The sequence below is a fragment of the Saccopteryx leptura genome, chromosome 10 (assembly GCF_036850995.1).
Source record: "Saccopteryx leptura isolate mSacLep1 chromosome 10, mSacLep1_pri_phased_curated, whole genome shotgun sequence".
In the NCBI taxonomy this organism is placed as follows: Eukaryota; Metazoa; Chordata; class Mammalia; order Chiroptera; family Emballonuridae; genus Saccopteryx; species Saccopteryx leptura.
In genome coordinates this window covers 32,949,652-32,971,083 of record NC_089512.1, presented here as the reverse complement: position 1 = coordinate 32,971,083, position 21,432 = coordinate 32,949,652, and the positions used below count along the sequence as shown (strand labels likewise).

Sequence of the window (21,432 nt, the reverse complement as noted above, 5' to 3'; positions counted from 1 at the left end):
TCCAGCGTGCCTCCACCATGACCCTGCACAGCCGGTGGGATGGCTTCCCTCCCTCCTACCACACAGGTGTGCACGTGACACCATGCTATGCACATCCAGGAGAACCAGAGGCGATGGTCACCAGAAGGACATCCCACCACTCCCGCCATTCCTCTTCAGGGGCTCCTGGATGACATGACTTGGATCTGAGGATCCTCTGGAAGCCACTGGCTGCCAGAAATGGAAGGTGAGTCCTTGGCCCGGGCTGATGTAAGGCAACAGAAAGTGGGGCTATAGCTAAGGGTCGACAGAACACGCTCTCCCCTCATGGGGAGCGAAGCTTAGAGACCCGGGCACACTCTCCGCTGGCTGACGGGCTGACAAGCTCACCAACGAGGGGCTCCACCAATGAGGAACCCATGCCATCCCTGAGAGACCTGGTGTGGCCAGAAAATTCCTAAAAAGTAGGCACTTTCACACTGAACTCCTGAGACATACTTATCCCACCAAAAATGTTTCCACATACATATTTACTATAATATTTCTAAAATGAATTAGTAAGATCAGTATATAGCATTCAAAACAATTTATTCTACTATTAACCATCTGGGTATGAATTATATGAAACACAAAAATGAAAATATTAAGATTTGGTTTTCCCAAGTGTACAAGTATTATTGGGGGAGTAAACACCAAGATCATATTTTGATTTAATTTTTTCTTCTAACATATTCTTTCAGGAGTAGGGACTGAGGTACATACTTCTGAAATATAGAAGAATAAACGGGGCCCTGGCTGGCTGGCTCAGTGGTAGAGCATTGGCCTGGTGTGTGGATGTTCTATGTTTGATTTCCGGTCACGGCACAAAGGAGAAGCACCTGTTTCTCCCCCCCCCCCCCCCGCTTGCTTTTCTCTCTCTTCCCTACCTATAGCCATGACTCGATTGGAGAGAGTTGGCCCTGAGCACTGAGGATGGCTCCATGGCCTCTGCCTCAGGTTCTAAGAAGAGCTTGGTTGCTGAGCAATGGAGCAACGCTCCAAATGGGCAATCGCCCCCTAGTGGGATTGCCAGGTAGATTCCAGTTGGGGCTTATATACAAAGTCTGTCTCTGCCTCCCCTCCGCTCACTGAATAATAATAATAATAATAATAATAATAATGAACAAACAGATTCCCTCCTGCTCAAACTGGGATAAACTAATTCCAAAAGAATAAGCCAATTTTGTACTCTACCCTTCTTGCCTTACAAGCTTCATCACAGACTAGACTCGTGCTCTCATTTCTCACCTACAATGTTATTCCCCCGCCCCCAAACAAAAGACATACGCAGAGAAACTAAAACAGAAGAACACAGACTTTTGAAAGAGAAGACTTGGTCATGACACACGATCATCTGTTTTATGAGGGCTCTCAAACAATAAAGACAGACGTGGGAGGTAGAAAGTTCTAAAGACGTGCAATCCCAGCTGCTCTGCCACATGGAGACTAATGTCAGACCGTGTGAGGTGATTTATAAAGACCCACAGAGATCTTAAATGATTGGGCTGGGGAAACAGTAATTATTTTAAATAAGTCCACACTGTATTTCCTTGGTTAAACACCCATACGATGAATGGAGGGAAGAATAGTGTCTTGAAGCAACTCAACATCCAGATGCATAAGAGATCATCTTCAGCACAGGATTGAATAACTACCATCTCTGCCTCCACAACAAGAAGTTCTGTAAGAAGAAAGACAGCACTGGTGCATTCTGTCACCTAGTTAACTGAGTTATAACTGAACCGAAAGAAGTACAAAAGATCAACAAAAATCAGCATTATTTACAAGTTTTCTAGATGAAACGAAAAAAGTCATATCCTGGTCTATGGTCTCTTGGAAAAGCAAACCCAACGCATATTGGAGGAACAGATGAGCCACTGATAAGTCTCCCCTTGCCTTTAGGAATTACCTCCACAATCTGAAATGAAAGGGGAGTAACAATGAAGAGTGTCTGAAGGGAGAGGAGGTGACAAAGACCTCTGACTCCTCTGAGGACAGGAGATGGCAGTGAGGGTGCTGGGAGGGCACAGTCACGCAGGAACCCTCCCCCTGCCACAAACCCTATGAAAAACAGCATCAAATACACAAGCAAAGGGCTGCCTGTAGGGCTGCTAGAGGGAGTTTCTGGGCGCCTCAGTACTGGGCGTGGTAGTACATGGTTACCATGGTGAACGTACACCCCACCCCTAGTGAGCTACACCTACACCTCCTGGAGTTTAAGCCTTTGTACAATTCTGCCCGTTGAGTGGGGGAGGGACCTGCAACTTGCTTCCCATCCGCAGAACCCAGCCAAGGGGGTGGGAGTCACTCCTGTGGTTACGCTGCACTGTGAGACTGGAGCAAGAGACTCCCCTTGCTGGCTTTGAAGAAATAAGCTGCCATGTTGTGACAGGGCAGACGGCAAGGAACGGTGGCAGCCCCTGAACACCAGCCAGCAAGCAACAGGAATCTCAGTCCTACGACTGCAAGGAGGTGAATTCTTCCGGCAACCTGTGGCAGCACGGAAGCAGACCATTCCCCAGTCAGGCCTCTGATGAGACCGCAGGCCCAGCCAACACCTATCATGTAGCCTGGATTGATCTAAGCCGAGAACACAGAGAAGCGACAGAAACTGTGATATATGTTGTTTTGAGCTACTAAAAGTTTGGTAATTCATTGCAGAGCATAGGAAATGAATACCAGTCGCTGAGGAGGAAAATGTGGCAGCTTCATGCTCAGAACAGGCCTCCCACTGGTGGCCAGATGTAGGCCCAGGACCACAGATCCAGTCAGACACACTTGAGATCAGGCACTGCCTGGTGATGATTATTCTGTGTCCCCGAGGGCAAGGCCACCCTGGCACAGAAAAGTAGACATCCCCCAGCAAGTGATTCCAAAGGCCATGGTCTGGCCCTCAGAAGCATCACAATAGGAGGGGACAGATATTCTGCAGTCAATCAGGTTCCTAAGGAAGAAACATTTAGCTGAAATGCCCAGCTAGGCAGGCATCGGCCACCCTCCTTTGTTTCCTCAAAGGTCATGTCCTTGTGTCATCCTGGAAAAGGACATGGGAAACCATCAAACTTCCCCTGGACTTAAGCCCAGGTGGCTTCCACTTCCGAAAAGGCCAGAGAGATCTGGGTTTACACCAGAAGGATGGAAGATGCGGGATTAACTACCAGCCAAAGCCTCCCCGATCTGGAAATGAACACCAAACACTGAGATTAAATGTAGGCGTGCATGAGAAAGGCACGGCTAACGATGAAATGCGCTTCCCATCTCCCTCCAAACCCTACTCCAGAATTCCCTCTAGATTTACTAGTAGCAGCTACAGGTTCTAAAGTGAACTAGAAGTGGATCATTTACCCCCTGTGTGCATTGGGACAATGTGTTTAAATGTGCTGTCTCTCAGTTTCTTTCACTTTTAAGTGGGAATATCGTGAGTAGTGTCTCTTAGCATCGTTGTCAAGATAAAAAAGACAAAAGCACGCAAAGCCCTTGCTTGGCACAGAGCGTGGCATTAGGTCAGGGCTCAACAAATACTAGCTGCTGCTGATCCATTACTATCATTTGTAATCGCAGTCTTTTTTACCTTCCTAGCACTACTTTCAGTTCATAATAGTTCATTCAATAAACACTGACCACACTGTTACTATGTACTAGACATTAAACTTCGGCACACATCAATAGAAGAGACAGAATCTTTGCCCTTATAGAACTTACAACCTAGTGGGGGCATCCACGTGAGTACGTAACATAGTATTTGAAAGGGTGGTTTCAGTGTAAACGGAAAAGAAACAGAGCAAGGTAAGGAGAACCAGGAGGGCGGAGGGGAAGCCACAGTTTTGCTGAGAATGGTCAGGGTGACCTCATGGAGAAGGTGATATCTGGAATAAAGATTATAGGAGGTAAGGGAGTTGGCCATGCTGATATCCAGGAAAGAGCTTCCAGGCAGAGGGAAGAGTTAAGGCAAAGGCCCTTAGCCGAGGCCATGCAAAGAGGGGCCTTGTAGTCAGAGCTCAGTGACAAAGGACAGAGGAGGAAGAGGGGACAAATCAGAAAGCCACGAGGAAACTGGGTATGGCAGACCCTGCAGGCCATGATGAAGACAGTGGCTTTCCTTGAGAATGTCAAGGGAAGTCCTTAGAGGGTGTTGAACAGAGAAGTGACATGACCTGGTTTATTTGAAAAGGGTTCCTTTGGCTTGGGGGGTGGGGGTGGCTAGGAGGCTAGCTCAGTGGTCCAGGCGGGAGATGATGGCATCTCAAGTGAGCTAGCAGTGTGGTGAGAAGTACTGGATTCCAGGGATATTTTTTAAGGTGGAACCTTCAAGACTTCCTTATGGACAGGTTGTGGAGCATGAAGGAAGAAAGCAGATGTAGATAACTTTAAGGATTTCTTGCCTGGCACCTGGGAGAATGGGTGAACGTGTCACGGCTATGATCGTGAAAGCTGCGAGTGGCCCAGGCAGGGGGAGATCTGCCAGTCCATTTCAGATGTGCTGAATTCGACATATCAAGCAGACAGCCAGGTAGATATGTCGGTAGACAGTGTAATACATATTTGAGTCTGTATTTCAGGAGATGGGGCTGGAGGTGTAAATTTGGGTGTCATCAGCTTCCAGATGATATCTAAAGCATGAGACTAGATGAGATCGCAATTAATGTAAAGAAAGCTCAAGGACTGAGCTTTGGGACCATGAGGAGGTTGGGGACAAAAGAGGAGAAAGAGACAAAGGAGACAAAGAAGGAATAACTAGGGAGGAAGGAAGAAATCCAAGAGGCCATGCTGTCCTGGACGTCAAATCAACGGACACATCAAGAAGGACAGGAACCACCCTGCCAGCTGCTTCAATTACCAAATTTATTATCTTCTCTTCCATTTCCTTATCTTTTAGAAGTCTTAAGAAGGAAACTGGATTTTCACCCTATGGAAATAGGGAAGAAGAAATCTGTTTACACTTAATATATGGTTATCTTGTAACATGGACCAATTATCAAATTAATCAGTGGATCCGGCTTAGGATAGTTGGCTCCTTGAAAAACAGTATCATCTTCCTGCTGATTCTGATAAATGGGTCATTTCTCAAAAACAGCTTGGAGAAAAATTAACTAAAAAGAGCTCTGACCTATGTCACATCTTGTAGCCCTCACTTGTGCACAACACGAGAGTTGAGAGGGGTTTACTTCCAACCATTCCAAGGGCTTTTCTGAAAGGAAGAGGAAATAAAAGGATATTGCTGAGCAGAGATGCAATGTCCTTGAAAGCCAAGAACAAAGAAGACCAAATGAATTCAAATGTTTAGACCAGTGATGTTCAACCAATGTGCCATGTTAATTTTTAAAACATGCAATGCCTGACTATTTAGTCAGGGGCACTGACCTCTTCTCCCTTAGATCGTCACATTAAAAAAATGACAACGGCCAGCGCAACACTAGTCATCTGGCGTCAGACCAGCCGAAAATATATTTTTTTGGTGTGTCACAGCATTTTAGTAATTAGTTTATGTGTGCCATGAGATGGCAAAGGTTGAAATTCGCTGGTGTAGAGTGTAATAATGGAGGGTTGATAAGGCACAAAAACAGTGTGGTCCTGCCAGCCTAAGACCCTGGAAGAGCTCCTGAGACATCAGGAACCATCAGATTTCTAAAAAGCCATCATAACATGACAATTAATGCCGTGATGCCCTCTTTTGCATCCAGAAACTGAAAGAGTATATTAATAGAAAAAAACTGATAAAATGAAAATAAAACCCTCGGTGAAGGGTGTATGGAAACTCTCTATACTTTCTTTGTAACCTTTCTGTTAAATCTAAAATGATCCCCAAATAGACTTTATTTAACTTTTTCTATTTATTGATTTGAGAGAGAGAGGAAAGAGAGACAAAGAAACATCAATTGGTTGTTCCACCACCCACGCACTCACTGGTTGATTCTTGTACGTGCCCTGACCAGGGAGGGACCCAGACTACAAACTTCACCCATTGGGATAAACACTCTAACCAACTGAGCTACATGGCCAAGGGCAAAATTTATTTTGTTAAACAAAAGAAAGAAAGCCATCATATACTGGGGGTTTTATGTGTTTGTTTTGGTTCTCTAGTTTTTCTTCTCTGAGTCAGTGTTTCTAGTTCTAAACTACACCAACACCCTTGCATGATTATATTCACACAGGAGATCCCTCCAATCGCATGAGGTCAATGACTGAAATAGCTGAGTCTGGGCAAGAAAAGAATAATCTCCTTTGATATACCCCAACTTTAGGCATTGGAACAATCCAACGAGCAAACCATGGGCTCTATGAATCATACAGGGTTTCTTACAGGGCAAGCAGTCTCAGTCCTGGCTGAGCCCACCTTGGGATCACTTGGGGAGTTCTCACAAATTCTGATTCAATTAGAATAAGGTATGGCTGGGGCAAAGGAACTTTGGAAACTCCCCCCGTGATTCTAAGGTGCAGTCAGAGGGAAGAACCACTGCCCAGGCAGGGTGTGTTGTACCGGAACTATAACTACCATTCTGACTGTTCATGGGAGATAACTAAACAGGTTATAAAAAAGAGAAATGTCAGAAAGAATGACTTGTAGAAACTGGAATGCAGACTCTTCTACACTCAGAAGAAGACAAACCTCCCAGGTAAAGAAGCAGAGATAAGGGGAATATAAGTTAGAAACTTTCCTACAGCTACGCCTCTTTTGGTCAGAAAAACTCAAAGACGCTTCCAACTTATTTTTAATTCTTTATTGGGGTAAAATACAGAACATTTACTGTTGTAACCAGGTCTAAGTGTACAATTCAGTGTTATTCAGTAGAGTCACCAGGTTGTGTAACCATCACCACTATCCATTTCCAGAGCTTTTTTCATTATGCCACACAGTCCTCGCTTGTTTGACACTTTATAAGTAGGACTTGGCCCCAAAATGAATGTGAATAAGTAGAAAATTTAAATAAATGCTTGTCAAACAAGCACACAAAAGTAGATTTAGACACAGAGCATGTGTGTACCCACCTTCCCTAGTGTAAGGCAGGAGGACAAAGAGCCCACATGCTGAAGTACCTAAGATGTCAACACACTTGGCCACGGTGTCAGAGTTGTTTAAGACCATAATCAAGACCACCCACCCCGTGTCACACTACCTGATTGCTCATACACAAACATCTACGGTAATAAAAAGAGCTCCACCAGGAGATCCTCGTTCATTACAACTCTCAAGTCTGCAGGAGTTGTGTGGTCACTCCCCAGGCAGCCAGTCAAAAGGTCAGCCAACGGAGGCAAACTTGTAGGTCCACAAACAATGAGTGAAAGAGGAATTTTCGACCAGAACACATAATCTACAGACTTTGTTCTCAATAAAATTTATAGGAATAGTCTTCGTGTGCACCAAGGAATATGCTCTCTCCTATTTCTAAACACAGTCACACCAGGTACCCTTTCACAGAGCTGTTTCTGAGAGCCATGTGGCTGCAGACAAACCTGTCTACACCATGAGGGAAGTCACAGTGCAGGAGTGGTGTTGAACGGCAAGTGCCATGTCCCTATAGCAATGGCTCTCAAAGTGTGCACCAGGGCGCACTGGTGCGCCTTAGAAGATTTCCAGGTGCGCCCTATGGTATTCCAGAGAAATATGTGCCTGTTGGGGACCAAAAAAACCAACAGGGTTTTTGGAGTTTAGATTTGGGGGGACAGAGGTGTGGGGAATTGGCTGTAAGCTGACAGTCTGCCCAACCCCCCACCTCACTTGCCTGATTAGGTTGCAAAAGGCTGTTAAGCTGTGGTGCTGGATTGTTTACACTACCCCCCATGTTCCCTGGAAAGACTGGAGGCAAGTTTCTTCTTATCCTTTGTTTGGTGTAAAGTTAAGATGATATGTATGGTGGGGGTTTTCTGCACTTGGTAAAATTCTTGGGTTGCCTTAGAAACATGATCAAAGATCTCATTGATTTGCTAATGGCCCACTTTGCCCTATAAATAAAGAAAGATGTGGTTTTGGGGTGCACTTTGTTCTTGCCAGCAGCAATTACAGGCCCTCTCGACCCTATATTTTCTTAATTCTGTGTATTTTCTTAATTCTGCACCATTTCCACTCGGGACCTGGAATTACTAGCTGTGCTAGTTTGTGGCATGTGCCCAGATAAAAAAATAAATATAGTTACTCTATTATACCATTTCATTACAGAAATAGCGCTCTTTTTGTTAACACATCATTATTATATTTATTATTAGCACATCATTGTATTATTTTTAGATAAATACACCCAAATAAAATGGATAGATTTCTCAAAAAGATATTGAAGAATACAATTCTGGAAGTGAGCAAAAGTTAAGTGTAAATAAAATAGTACTTGAAGGCTGATGGGCAGAATTTAATTTATAGCATTTTCCATCACTTAACACTGAACAATACGATTGGATTAGAAACCCATTCATGGAAGCTTCAAGTGATTTTGGTTTAACATTAATAGAAGAAGAACTGGCAGCTATATCCACTGATTGTGGATTGATGATTAAACATAAGGAATTGTTTCTTGAAGCCTTTTGGATTTCTATAAAAGAAGAATATGTGGCAAGATCTAAAAAAGCTTTGAACATTTTACTACAATTTTGAACATCCTATTTTATGTGAATTAGGATTTTCTACCCTCACCACAATTAAGAGTAAAAAGAGAGGAATTCTTCAACGTATTGATGAGGAAATGAGAGTTTGTATATGCCTAAACATTGAAAAAATCGCTAGGACACATCAGGCTTATGTTTCCTGTAAACACAAGAATGAAAAAACTTAACACATTCGTGCCAGAACCTGCTGAATTTACTAAATCTTACTAAGAATGTATCTATATATATAAAAAGGTGACTTTTTTGTCGTTTTTTTTATTTTTTAACTCCTCTTTTTTACGAATTCTAAAAAGTATAACTCAAAAAATGTAACATAAAAATGTTTTTTAATGTCAGAATAAATTGAATTTTGTCATATTTATTTCATTTAATTACCATAAAAGCACACTTGGCCTTTATATTTTTTTCTTTAATATTTGACTTATTATTACATATTTCTCAGAAATTAGTATATAGTGCACCTACAATTATTTGTAGGACTTTATTTATTTATTTATTTATTTATTTATTTTTGTATTTTTCTGAAGCTGGAAACGGGGAGAGACAGTCAGACAGACTCCCGCATGCGCCCGACCGGGATCCACCTGGCATGCCCACCAGGGGCAAAGCTCTGCCCACCAGGGGGCGATGCTCTGCCCCTCTGGGGTGTCGCTCTGCCGCAGAGGCCAAGGAGCCATCCCCAGCGCCCGGGCCATCTTTGCTCCAATGGAGCCTCAGCTGCAGGAGGGGAAGAGAGAGACAGAGAGGAAGGAGGGGGGGAGAGTGGAGAAGCAAATGGGCGCTTCTCCTATGTGCCCTGGCCGGGAATCAAACCCGGGTCCCCCGCACGCCAGGCCGATGCTCCACCGCTGAGCCAACCGGCCAGGGCTTATTTGTAGGATTTTAAATGCGCCCCAACTTCAAAAAGTTTGAGAACCGCTGCACTATAAGTATTGGGGAGACAATGGGAATATTGGAAACTATGGTAACCTGGGAAGTTTGTTTCTCAGCTATCACATTAGGAATTCCAGGTCAGGGTTGCCAGATCTTCCAATCTCTATATATTGATATTTTTAATTTAGACAGTAAATTGAATAGGGTGAGATTGGTCAATAAGAGTAGATTTCCGGTAAATATCTTTATAGCATTTGAACTGTTGATTGTGTTGTGTGCCCATCACCCAAAGCCAAATCTTCCAATATTTTTAAAAGAAGTCATCAGATTGTGTTTTAATGTCAACCATAACTGTCCAATTTTGGCTCCAAACAATGTTATGTAGGCCAACATGTTCGAGATTGTATTTGACCTCTCAGCCACCGGTCTCTGGCCCCTGGGTTACATACACAAAGCTACAGCATGAGTCACAGAAGGTTGAAGGTTAGGGATGAGAGTGAACAGATTGTCTAATTATATCACAACCAGAAGAACTAACCTTTAAACCCAGCCCAGATTTCTCATTCCTTGTAATGACTCGGCGGGTTCTTTTCCCCGATGCTCCCACGATCCAACCAGACCATGGCCAGTGCATTTACACAGCCCCTGTCTATAGTCACAGAGGCTGGGTCATAACCATTTACTAAGCCAAGAACATGTCTGCAGGCAGACTGTAATGCTTGTGGGTACTTTCATATATAAAATTACCGCAGGCAAAAGGGTTAACCCTTAAATTATCCTAACGAAACGCCAAGCCTTTAAGTTGAATACCCATTTTGCTCTCCTGGCAGATCTGACATCAGGCTACTAAAAAATAAATTGTCTCCTGAAAAACTACTGTAAACTATACTTTTCAATAATAAACAAGTGAATAAAAATATGATCCCACTACTTTTAAATAATAAACATGTAATAAATCTTACTTTAACGCATAAAGCCCTTAGATAGCTTCAAAGACCACAAATTTAAACATCTTTTTATTTCCCAGGACACTGAGCGTCGTTTGAACTTGAGTTACGAAAAGAAAGGAGAAGGAATGTGCAGTTCATCAATAAGACTATTTTGGTTTTATTTAGGAATAATCAGGGCAAAAATGATAACAAACACAAATTTAGATTACTAGGCACTTTTCCAACTAGAAAAAAATATATTACTAAATTACAAAAACAAATTCTCTATTTCTGGGAAACAGGAAGAAATTTTAAGAAATTCCCCCAAAGCAACACCAGGCCCAGTAGAATGATCAGAACGGCGTTCTTCTTTCCTTAAGGAGAAGTGTGTGTGTGTGTGTGTGTGTGTGTGTGTGTGTGTGTGTGTGGGCGGGGGGGCTACAGATCTGACAAAGACTTGTCAATGAAATAAAAGAAGAAGCTTTTTTCTAGTCTCATTAACTTCTGTAAAACCAATAACAATAAAGATATCTACTTATAGACCCATCTATTCATCACCTTCTTGACCACTGACCATATGTAAGGCATTGAGTTAGATTCTGCTCTTAAGAAACTTGTAGTCTAAGGAAAGATAAAGGCTATCCAAGCAAAAGTGCTATGAGAGCTCAGTTATTTCCATTGTCAGAGATCAGGGGAAGTTTCAAAAAACAAGGAACATAAAAGCTGAGTCTTTGAAGTGATGTGGAAATTAATGATTGGGCAATGGATAAAAGGACCCTGCAGGTGCCCAAAAAACAGAAATTAGTAAGGATCTAGATGTAGCATGAGTTACATGATGGAAATAAGTAGGTCGATTTGGTAAAAGACATGCTTATTATATATAGTTAGCTGCATCAGTAAACCTCAGCCCAGGGACTGTAGGGAGAATTTGCTGTTAGGATGAACCCGACATTGACGCTCTGCAGCAATGACAGCAGAAAAGGAATGAGGCTGGGAAGAAAGGACGGGTGGGTGTAGCTACCGGATGGGACTGGACTTCATTTTGCGGTAAAGGAGAGTCACGGAGAGTCTAAGATAAAAGGTGCTAAGATACAGATCTTAGAAAGATTAAAGTGGTGTTGTGTATAATATAGGAAGGGGGGGGGAATATTTCAGGAGAGTAGAAGCAAGAGCTGAGCTCAGATCTTTGTAGAGGGAGTGGATGAATGAGAGAGAGATTTTGGTCGTCTTGTCTCTGCAATTGGTGGTGGCTGGGAGGGGAATCAACAGCTGCTTCCCCCAAAGGGGCTCTCAGAACAATGGGGAAAAGATTTCAGGTAATTTTTATGACCTCCCTCTTTGCAAAATGAGTCAAATCTTCCACAAAAAAAAAAAAAGAAAGAAAGAAAATGAGGCTGCTGGAATCAAAAGTTACCCCAATAGAGAAGCATAGGAAATGCTTGAAGAAAATATAGCCAAGGGAACAAATCCTAGTAACTCTTTAAATAAAGCGCCTTGATACGGAGTCCATTAGGGGAGTTCTGAACTCGGAAGTATGAAGAAGGAGAAGAATTAACCCATAGAGGGGTCACTGCCCTTTCTTCCAATTGTCCCTTTCCTTTCTCATTCAGCAACAGCTGTTCACCACTTCTGTTGATGAGGGTTTGTTACCACCAGAAACATACTGAAAATGATGGGGGAAGATGTGCAAATGATACTTTAACCCTTTGAGTAGTGAGCTTTTTGTTAACCCTTTGAGTGAGGACATACATGAACGTTCGTACTACTCAAAGGGTTAACCACACGCTCTTGAGGAGCTGAGTACTGCCAAGTGGGTGCAAGTTACCATGGGCACCTAACTACCCAGTACCGACTGCTATTTATTCTAGAGAAATCTTGCTACATCCTGCCTCACTGTTTACAGTTAGGACCAGCTCCCTGGTAGATAAAACATCATTGACCGGCTCAGCACAGTGAGTTCACCATTAACCTTAAAAGGCAAGAGGAAAACAAACCAGCTTTACCCCAGTGGTCCCTGTATAATGGACCTGGGAAAGAATTTCAACCCCCGACAACAAGGAATGAGATCTGGGGCAAGATCTTGCTCTCTCTGGAATCCTGTAAGGTTCCTTATTTACTTTGAAAGATATGGAAAGGACCAATATTAGTAATTGGGCATAATTAATATTGTATTACAAACCTATCACTGAATCAAAAAGCAGGTCTACCTGGTAGTTTTTGATTCAGAAAAGTCACATGATTTGCAAACAAAATAGGAAGAAGAGCTGCACACATGAACGTTCTTCGTAAGACTCTCTCATGGGCCGTATCCAGTTGAGTGACAGGAAGTCTCTTCTCTATCTACATTTAATGCACATGTTCTAATTAAAGTTTGCTTATCCTTTCTTTCTTTTATAGAACCTCCTACCTACACCCTCTAATTAAGGTCAGGGTATGGAAATGTTCTATATCTGCACTGCCCAATACAGTAGCCACCACCCACATGTTGCTACCGAGCACCCGAAATGTGGCTAGTGGAACTCAGGAATCAAATTTTTAATTTTGTTTAATTTTAAATCGCTGCACAACTCGTAGCTATAGAATAGAAAACCACGGCTTAACTCTGTTTAAACTTGAATGTGCACACAGGCATGAATACTCTGATTCAGCAGGTCTGGGAAGGGCCTGGGAACCTGCATTTCTAAGGAGCTCCCAGGTGATGCCTGCTGGTGGATGAACCAGACTTTGCGCAACAAGACTCTACCTGCTTCAGGAGCCATCAGTGTGACCCAGGAGCTTCGTGGGTCAGTGCTGTTCAAATATTTTGATCACATGCCCCGTCAGTAAAAAAACTCCTCAGTACTACTATACCGACATTTTACTTATGTTGTAAAACAATACATACAAAACAGACATTTTAAAGGATCAGAAACAGATGAACTAAGCAATACTCAAAAATTATAATCACAATAAGTCATATTATTAATAACTAGTATTTCAAGGCATAATATATACTCGAAACGAGATCCACTGTTAACAATAGTGGAAGTAAATCGACACTTCAAGGTCCTCTTGATGAGTCCCAGTTTCTTTGGCCATCTTCTGCCTGATAGGAATAGGTAGGCATTGATATTTTTAAATCTCGCTAACAAAGCTCTTATGAACAATTAAGAGATGGGTCAGTGTAGCTATTTGTGTGCGTTTGCATGTGTGTGGGTGAGGAGGATTTTATATTTATATTACTGGTGTCCTCCTCAATCTGCAATCACTTTACAGAAAAATTTTAAGCCATCTGTATATTTCACAAGGGTTAATTTAGTACAAAAAGTAATCCACAAATCCACTTCCCTGAGTTCTGTACTGAGAGTGTCCCTCTGAACTAGCCTCCCCAGGAGGCCTCCTACCCCAGATAGACAAGTGACCTCTGCCGTCTGCAGCCAGCCAGGGCACTGCCTTCAAACTGAGTGTTAAACATTGGTAATGTATACTTCCTCTCTAACTTCTTCAATCTACATAAATATACGTAAAACCCTCAATTCTCCTACAAGGATATGTCTGCCACACTTTGGTAAAAACTGGTGTAGACAATACATAGACTTTTCAGAATGATCATAAAGGTCTGAAATAAAACTTTACCTCTGACAATAATATTGAATTCTATACTCTTGAAAACACATGGTAGAAATTCTTCTTAAATTAGTATGTAAAGATAATTACAATTTTAATAAGGTTTACTGGAACGAAAGAAAATCACTTTAGACTTTATATGGAAAAATCAATTATGCAAAAGTAGCCAAGATCCTGAAAAAGAAGAATAATCCTACACATTTATTAATCAAAATAGAATGGCAGTAGCACAGAAATCAATAAACAAATAAAAAGGAGAAGAATCAAGACTAGATTAGGGTATGTATAGAAATCTAACTTATAATAAGGGTGGCGTTTCACCCTGTGGCAGTTAATGTCATAAATGCTCTTAGACCTACCCTCTCCCTTACATCCAAACTCTAACCCAGTGGTTCTCAAGTGGGGGTAGTTTTGCCTGTCAGAGGACATCTGGTAATGTCTGGAGACATTTCTGATTGTCATAAATGCAGAGGCAGGGAGGGAGGATGTTTGCTTGGCATCGAGTTGGGAGAGCCCAGGGTTGCTGCCAAATATCTTACAATGCACAGGCAATGCCTCATACAAACTTATCCAGCCCAAAATGTCAATAGTTAGAAAACGATGTAAGTTGAGAAATCCTACCCTAACTCTAACACTAATGGTTAAAATATGAAAGAGAAACAGTGTCAGAAGTAGACAGATCCAGATGTGAATCTCGGCTCCTCCCATCATCACAAGTGTGACTCTGGACAAATCACCACTGTGAGGCTCATGCTCTATGTCACGCTTTCAGGAACAAAGATAATGTGCATCATGGAGTAATAAGCAAGGACTCTTGCTAGCCACAGCAGTAAATAAATGGTAGCTATTCTATTACCATAAATGATATATCAGGAAGTACTGGCAAACATATAAATGTTCTTCACAAGGAGAGTGGGCTTTTGTTGCTAATAAGATCCAAGTTGCTTCACAGACTTTGGCTTACAGTATAGGAGTTTTTAATTTTTCCATCGATTTGAGAGAAAAGGGAGAGGGGGAGAGAGAATGAGAGAGAGAGACAGAAGCATAAACTCGCTGTTTCACTTAGCTGTTACATTTAGTTGTGTACTCATTGATTGCTTCTCGTACGTACCCTGACCGAGGGATCAAACCTGCGATTTCTGGTGTGCCTGACGATCTTTATCCACTGAGCCACCCGACCAGGGCCAAGAAGTTTGAGAATGAAAATGTCAACAAGTCAGGTATGTTATAAATCTCCCTAGAGCAGGGATGTGCTCATCTCAATATCTCTAACAAAGGCTACACCCAGAAGACACAAGACAAAGACACGATAATACATTTTGATTTCGTGTTTTAGGGAAGGAAAGTGCTGACTTAGAACCATCATTTGCATAGAAACTGACAAGACCCAGCCAGCCTGTTGGATGGAGCCTGTTGGAGAAGCTCCAAATAATTTGCAATGGCGGTTCTGAAACCAGATTAGGAATAACCAGGCCTGTGGTCCCACAGGCTACCATGTGGACTGGGGATGCTGTGAAGTCCAGAGGATTCTGGGAATTCTCTGAGAGGCCTTCAATAAGCTCCAGGGCCCCTGAGGCTGAAAGATGGTGTATTTCTGAGTCATGAGCCTCAAGATGGAACTTAAGCCCCATACCCACTATACATTCCTACTCATCCAAACTCTACTTCAGTACTGAGAAGTCATTAATAACTTCTTTAGCCTAATTTTCCTAGGACATAAAATGGGATGTCGGGATAAGAGAAGATAGCAGTACCTTTCAGCAACACAACAGAGTAATTCTAAGCCTCTGCTAAAAGCATACCGTTTTCAGCAAATATACTGCTCACAAAATTTAGGAAATATTTCAAAATGAATATGAAGTAATAAAAATAAGCATTTGATTTTTTTTTATTAAACAAGAACATCAGAAAAGCAAGCGACAAGTCAAAGAAAGTTTGATTATGCAAATGAGATGCAGAACCAACTTTTATTTCATTGGTGAAAATGCACTATACAAAAGGCTGAAAGTACTGGAGTATCTGCAAGTTCCCTGATCCCCTAATTTTTGTGAGCAGAACAAAACAACCATTACCAGGACATAGTGAGAATAAATTGTAACACTTAACACATAAGGAATGAAGCAAAAGTGCTCTCACACCCTCAGAAAACAGGTGTTGTATGAATAAGAGTTGCTAATTTGGTTTTAAAAGTCTTTGTAGCCATTTTAAGGTTCCAACTAGTGGTGGATGAATAGGAAGCAAATAAAATGAGGCACTCCACTAAATCATATTTATAGCATTTACCTCTTTGTAAAAACGGTTCTATCTGTCAACCATTTACAAATTATAGAAAACAACTAGATAGATTATAGAGATAATCACATCAAAAGTTCAAGGCACTGAAATCACTAAAAACGTACTTATATGGATCCAAAAGTTATTTCTCACCTGCTGCTGCAGTCACAGCTAAAAATGTAAAATCCAATTAGTACTAGTAGTCTTTTCTAGGAATCATTGCTTGGTAATACCCGTTACATCTTTCTCAGCTTGAAAAACACACACAAGCTATGTTGCCTCTGATTGACAAGGAAAAGACAAAAAGATTTAGCCAGAAATATTTAAAGTAAGACAGTCTTAAATTCCTAAATTTAATATGCGATAGCCATGAAAGTACAAAAATCTAACACTTGAGTAACATTATTTACAACTAAATTACCTACATTGCATGCATATGGACCTCAAGATAGTCAAGTCCCTAGAGTCCACTGGCAATGCCACAGAAATGTATCTTCTTAGAGAGCTCATTTTTTGTTTTTGAAAGATACTATGTACGTGTGGAAGGAGGGAGCTTTTGTTTATTTTACTTGAAAAACAAATACGTTCATTTGATGGTACTGTGGTATTTGCATACGTTTTAAGATCAATAGGAAATTTCAAAGAAACTTTGTGCTTGTGCCTCTGTGTTTTGGAGTCTCTGTTCACCGCTCTCTGTCATTCCAAACTACTTCTGGGGAAAGACTGGAAGTCACTAGTTTGCTAATTCTCTCTCTGAGGAGACAAAATAAATAAATAAATAAATAATCAAAAGCGGGAAAAGACACAGGCAGCCAAGGATGAGTCTGGTTGGGAGAGAAATGAGCTTTCAGGCAAACAATACACATCTCTCTCGTCCCCTCCACTGGGATAGAGGCGGACACCTTGGAGAGAGAATAAGAATAAAAAGGCAAGCCATTTACAGGCGTGGACTGAAGAAAAACTCTCTTTCCCCAAGAGAATGTGGCTTTACGCCAGCATATTACACTGGAAAGTGCAAACACAATCATTAACAGTGAATCCCAAAACTTCAACACACCAGAAAAGGGTGTCACTCCACCTGAGATGGGAAAATAAGAGGAATTCATTAAGGTAGTCCTCAGTGACGCTGGACAGCTCTGCTGGGGGCAGGACGGCAGCTGGGAGAGCTAATCAAGTTCTCCCAACACCTCGGGGAAGCTTGAGAAACTGATGAAGGACATTACCAAACCAGCAAGGAGGGTCAGCTGCCAGCAAAGAGTGGGGTTCTTCCAATAGCTGAATCCAAAATAAGGATCTCTCTGCTAAACAACACCTTCACATTCCCTGCTCTGATTGAAGAAAAGAACTTCGAGTTCACCATCCTCGATCTCTGCTCCCTGGGAATAACCCAGCTGCTGCAGCTTCACCACAGTAACACGTGTCAATCACTACTAAGCCCGACATTACTTTCCTTCCCCATGTGTGAATCCGACAATGAGCACGCTCCAGGGCTCAGCCCCAGCCTCGTGTGTGAGCATTTTCTAGGGCACACCACAGTAGGCGCTACCACCCCCAGTGTATTTCGTTTAATTATGAAACCTCTTTCTAGAAGCCCTATAATTCTCCCAAGAGTCGAGGTAATTGGTAGAAATTAGACGTGAAGAGACACAAGGCCGCATAAAGAGGACACTTTCCAATTCCACTATAATTTTTAAGAGAATTTTCATTTTAGTTCCAGGGTAATTTTGTACTTTCCCAGTTCTGCCCTTTCCAAATGCCAAAGGCAATGTTCATGTTATCTCCTGTGGTGATCACACAGGCAACGTAATGCATTTGCACTCCACTTAAGGGCCGCAAAGATTCACCTTCCTTCGATGGCCAATCTTTGGATGGTTTTTAAAAAGAAAAAAAAAAAGAACAGTAAAAAATAATGTGCCTTGTGACAAATCACTGTTATTGGACAATGAAAGGCGTGTGTGTGTGCGCACGCGCCTATGTGAGGTGTGTGTATGTGTGTGTGTGTGTGTGTGTGTATGTGTATTCCACTACTTGGGTCCATGTTGTATGTCTGCATCACTGAGATGCAGTTCAGATACTGGTAAATATGTTAACCAAAAACATATCCATCTTGCCATAACGCATGGTCCTTTAATGAATGATGGGAGCAAAATTCCAGGGCCATGGTTTTAGTCCACTCAGGTCAGGAAAATTCTACTGAGCAACCTCTACGCAGTAGCTGTCATCTAAGCAGGCAACAGGAATCCAAAGGTGAAAGATTTAGCAAGGGGGAGGGGAGGTGGGCGGACACAGACAGACAAGCCGTAACATCTGAGAAGTCTGGTGAGAGCTGTGTGTGAAAGGGAGCACAGGCAGCTCAGAGGGTGGGTCCCCAGCCTCGCTGACGCAGCCAGCAGCAATCTTCAAGGTTGCAAGATGGCAGCCAATGGGGTGGGGTGGGGATACACAATGTTATTTTGAAAAAGTGAGGCAATGATTTAAAAAGGCCAGTTTTCGCATAAAAACTCAGATTTCCGGCTTTTCTCAGAAAAAGTACAAGATCCGGCAACACTTGGCAACTAAGGGGCAGAATGAGGCATTGGCACTCCAATACCCAAGAGTCCCCATTCGAGAAGCCTGGCCTCACTGGGCCCCTGGGTTTGCAAGCCCTGTCTTAGAATAAAGGCCGAGTCTTCAGGATTTCAGTTTCCCGGCCCCAAGAGGAGAAACAAGCGGTAAAGCTGAGTACTCCCTGAGATTTGCTTTTCTGCAAATAAAACAGCAAAAAAGTCAAAGGAATTGTCTCTCTCTGCATCGCTTGACACTGGGTGGCCAGAGCTGACTCACTAAGCAATCTGTGCTGCTCGTAGTACTTGGGAGCACAGCTTGGTGATGTGGTGTGACAGGAAAAACTTCTCAGCATACGGTCAATGTGGAACAGAGGGCTCAGCACAGCTCTCGGCAAGGCACTGCACCTTTGAGAGTCGCCAGATGCATGTGGAACAGAAAACAAGGACCGCAGCAGCCTGGGCTGTCAGGAACACCGGAGTGGGCCAGCTCTCACGGGCCCACTGCACAGCCACACGGTTCAGACTTCTCTCCTGGCAACGGACTGCCCCATGGACACCTCTCAGTGGACACCCTGCCGCCAGCAACTGCCACAAACTCGATACAACCAAACGAATGCTGTTCACACTTCTCTTGTGGGAGATGCTACCCGTGTTCCATCCAGATACCCTCTAAGCCCCACTTCTGGGCTCGGAGTGTGTCCCCTCAGCTTCTGCATGACCTGAAGTCTTCTTTGGTCATTGGAACTGCTTCGCGTGGGTGTGCCCTAAACCTGGAAGGGTCGGGAGCAGTTCACGGCAAACGGCTCACAGGGGCGGGAGCGGGAAGCCGGCTGCCCAGCCTCACGGTGGACTTGCCGTTTCCCCCAGGATCCGGCTGAGGCTGACAGTGCGCCCTTGGTGGCTTCCTCCCTTCCCTCGCCCACGTCCCCACTCCTAACTGGTTCTTCCTGGGAGCACGTTCTTAAAGATCCCACCAGGGTCTGCTCTGGGAAACCCCACCAGACACATTCCCTCTCCCACACCTCCTCCTTCCAATTTACCCCCCCAGCCACTTGAAGTCAAAAGCTCCCTCATATTCTGATTTGTCCTCTTCCTGCATCTGTCCCTTTCAGCTAAACACTGAATCCAGTGTTTCCTCCTACGGGACAAACCGCACATGGATCTTCCTCAGCTACCTACCTACACCCACCTACTCTGGTTACTGACCATCTCCCACTATTACTATGGGCAAGTGTGCTCAGCTCCCATTTTCTCCCCTTCGTAAGCATTTGAACACTCAGCACCGCTAATGGTTATTCCTCTAAAACAAAACAAAACAAAACAAAACATTGCATTGACTCCCCACTGCCTTCAGGGTCAAGTTCAGACTCCTTCACCTGGCCATCAGAGGCCTCCTGATCCAGGCCACATACTTCTCCCTGTGTCCCTCCAGACCCCGTGCTCCAGTCGCCCACGTCATCCGTGGTCTGCTCTTCCAGGCTCCCGGCCCCCGAGGTCGGTCTCCCTGCCTGCGAGACCCTCCACCCCTCGAGTGTCCTGTTCACATCTGCCCGTCACGCCAGACCAGAGCAAATGGGACCACGCGGCCTCCTCCTCTAAACCCCCAGTGACAAATTCCAGTTGAGCGGTGAAACACAAGACCCACAGATGTGGGCATTCTCACAACTTGCATATATACTTTTCCATCCCCCTGGTAGGTAAGTTTTTATGAGAGCCGGGAGCTCTTTAGAATCATCTCTGCACAGTGAAGCTACATCACACGTGTTTATCTTAGGAAAATCTAACCACAAGGGAGGAACGTTTCCCACTTAAAACGGTGCCAGTTTTTCTACTCAGCAGGCAGATGTGCCCCCGGATGGATGCGCAACAGGAGGCGTGGACCTCCTGCTTCCTCTGTCTCAGTTCCCACCTCTCGAGGTGCAAGCGTCTCAGCACCCCAGGTGTGAGTCTAATGAACACTCACTCTGAACCCAAACCAACTCCCTTCCTCCTTTCCTTCATTGCTGGAAACACCAATCTGATCTAGTCCTGAAGGGAAATCTGTGTCGGTCAGGTAGAAAAGAAAATGCTACAGTACTATATTTCCTGGGCAACTGAAGAGATTTTCCAGGGCGGCTTTGATTATATGCACTTCCCACCTCCCAACAGGGCTTCAGAATCCCACCCCCTCCATTAGCTGCAGTTCCTAAGTATGTCCCACCCCCTGACCCTGGGTCAGAATGCTGACAGAGTTCACGGATGTCCTGGTCCTCTGTACCATATAAGGCATTATTCCAAGGGACCTGTACTCAATTGACTTCAACCCATTAGGGATGAAAAACACATCGCTGACATCCTGGACTAGCTCTATGTGTGAACAATGACATTTCAACAGCTGAAAAATTAATAGGCACAAAGCATTTTTGTACTTAACGTCTACAGCCATAGAACGACCTAGAATTAAACCCACACTCAAGAAACATCAGAAGTGACATTTTAATAACTGACTTCTCTTAGCCATCACATTTTGAGATCTCTGGCAACTCATTCTAAGGAAAGCTGTCCGAAAAAAAAAAAATGAAGGACAACTTAACTGTATTTAGAATTAAGAG

General features: G+C 43.3%; 1 protein-coding gene across 3 annotated transcripts in view; it reads right to left on the bottom strand.

Annotated features, from left to right (window-relative positions):
* Positions 1–21,432, bottom strand: part of RFTN1 (raftlin, lipid raft linker 1) — a 207,607-nt gene that overhangs the window by 103,116 nt on the left and 83,059 nt on the right. The gene's annotated exons all lie outside the window — the stretch shown is intronic.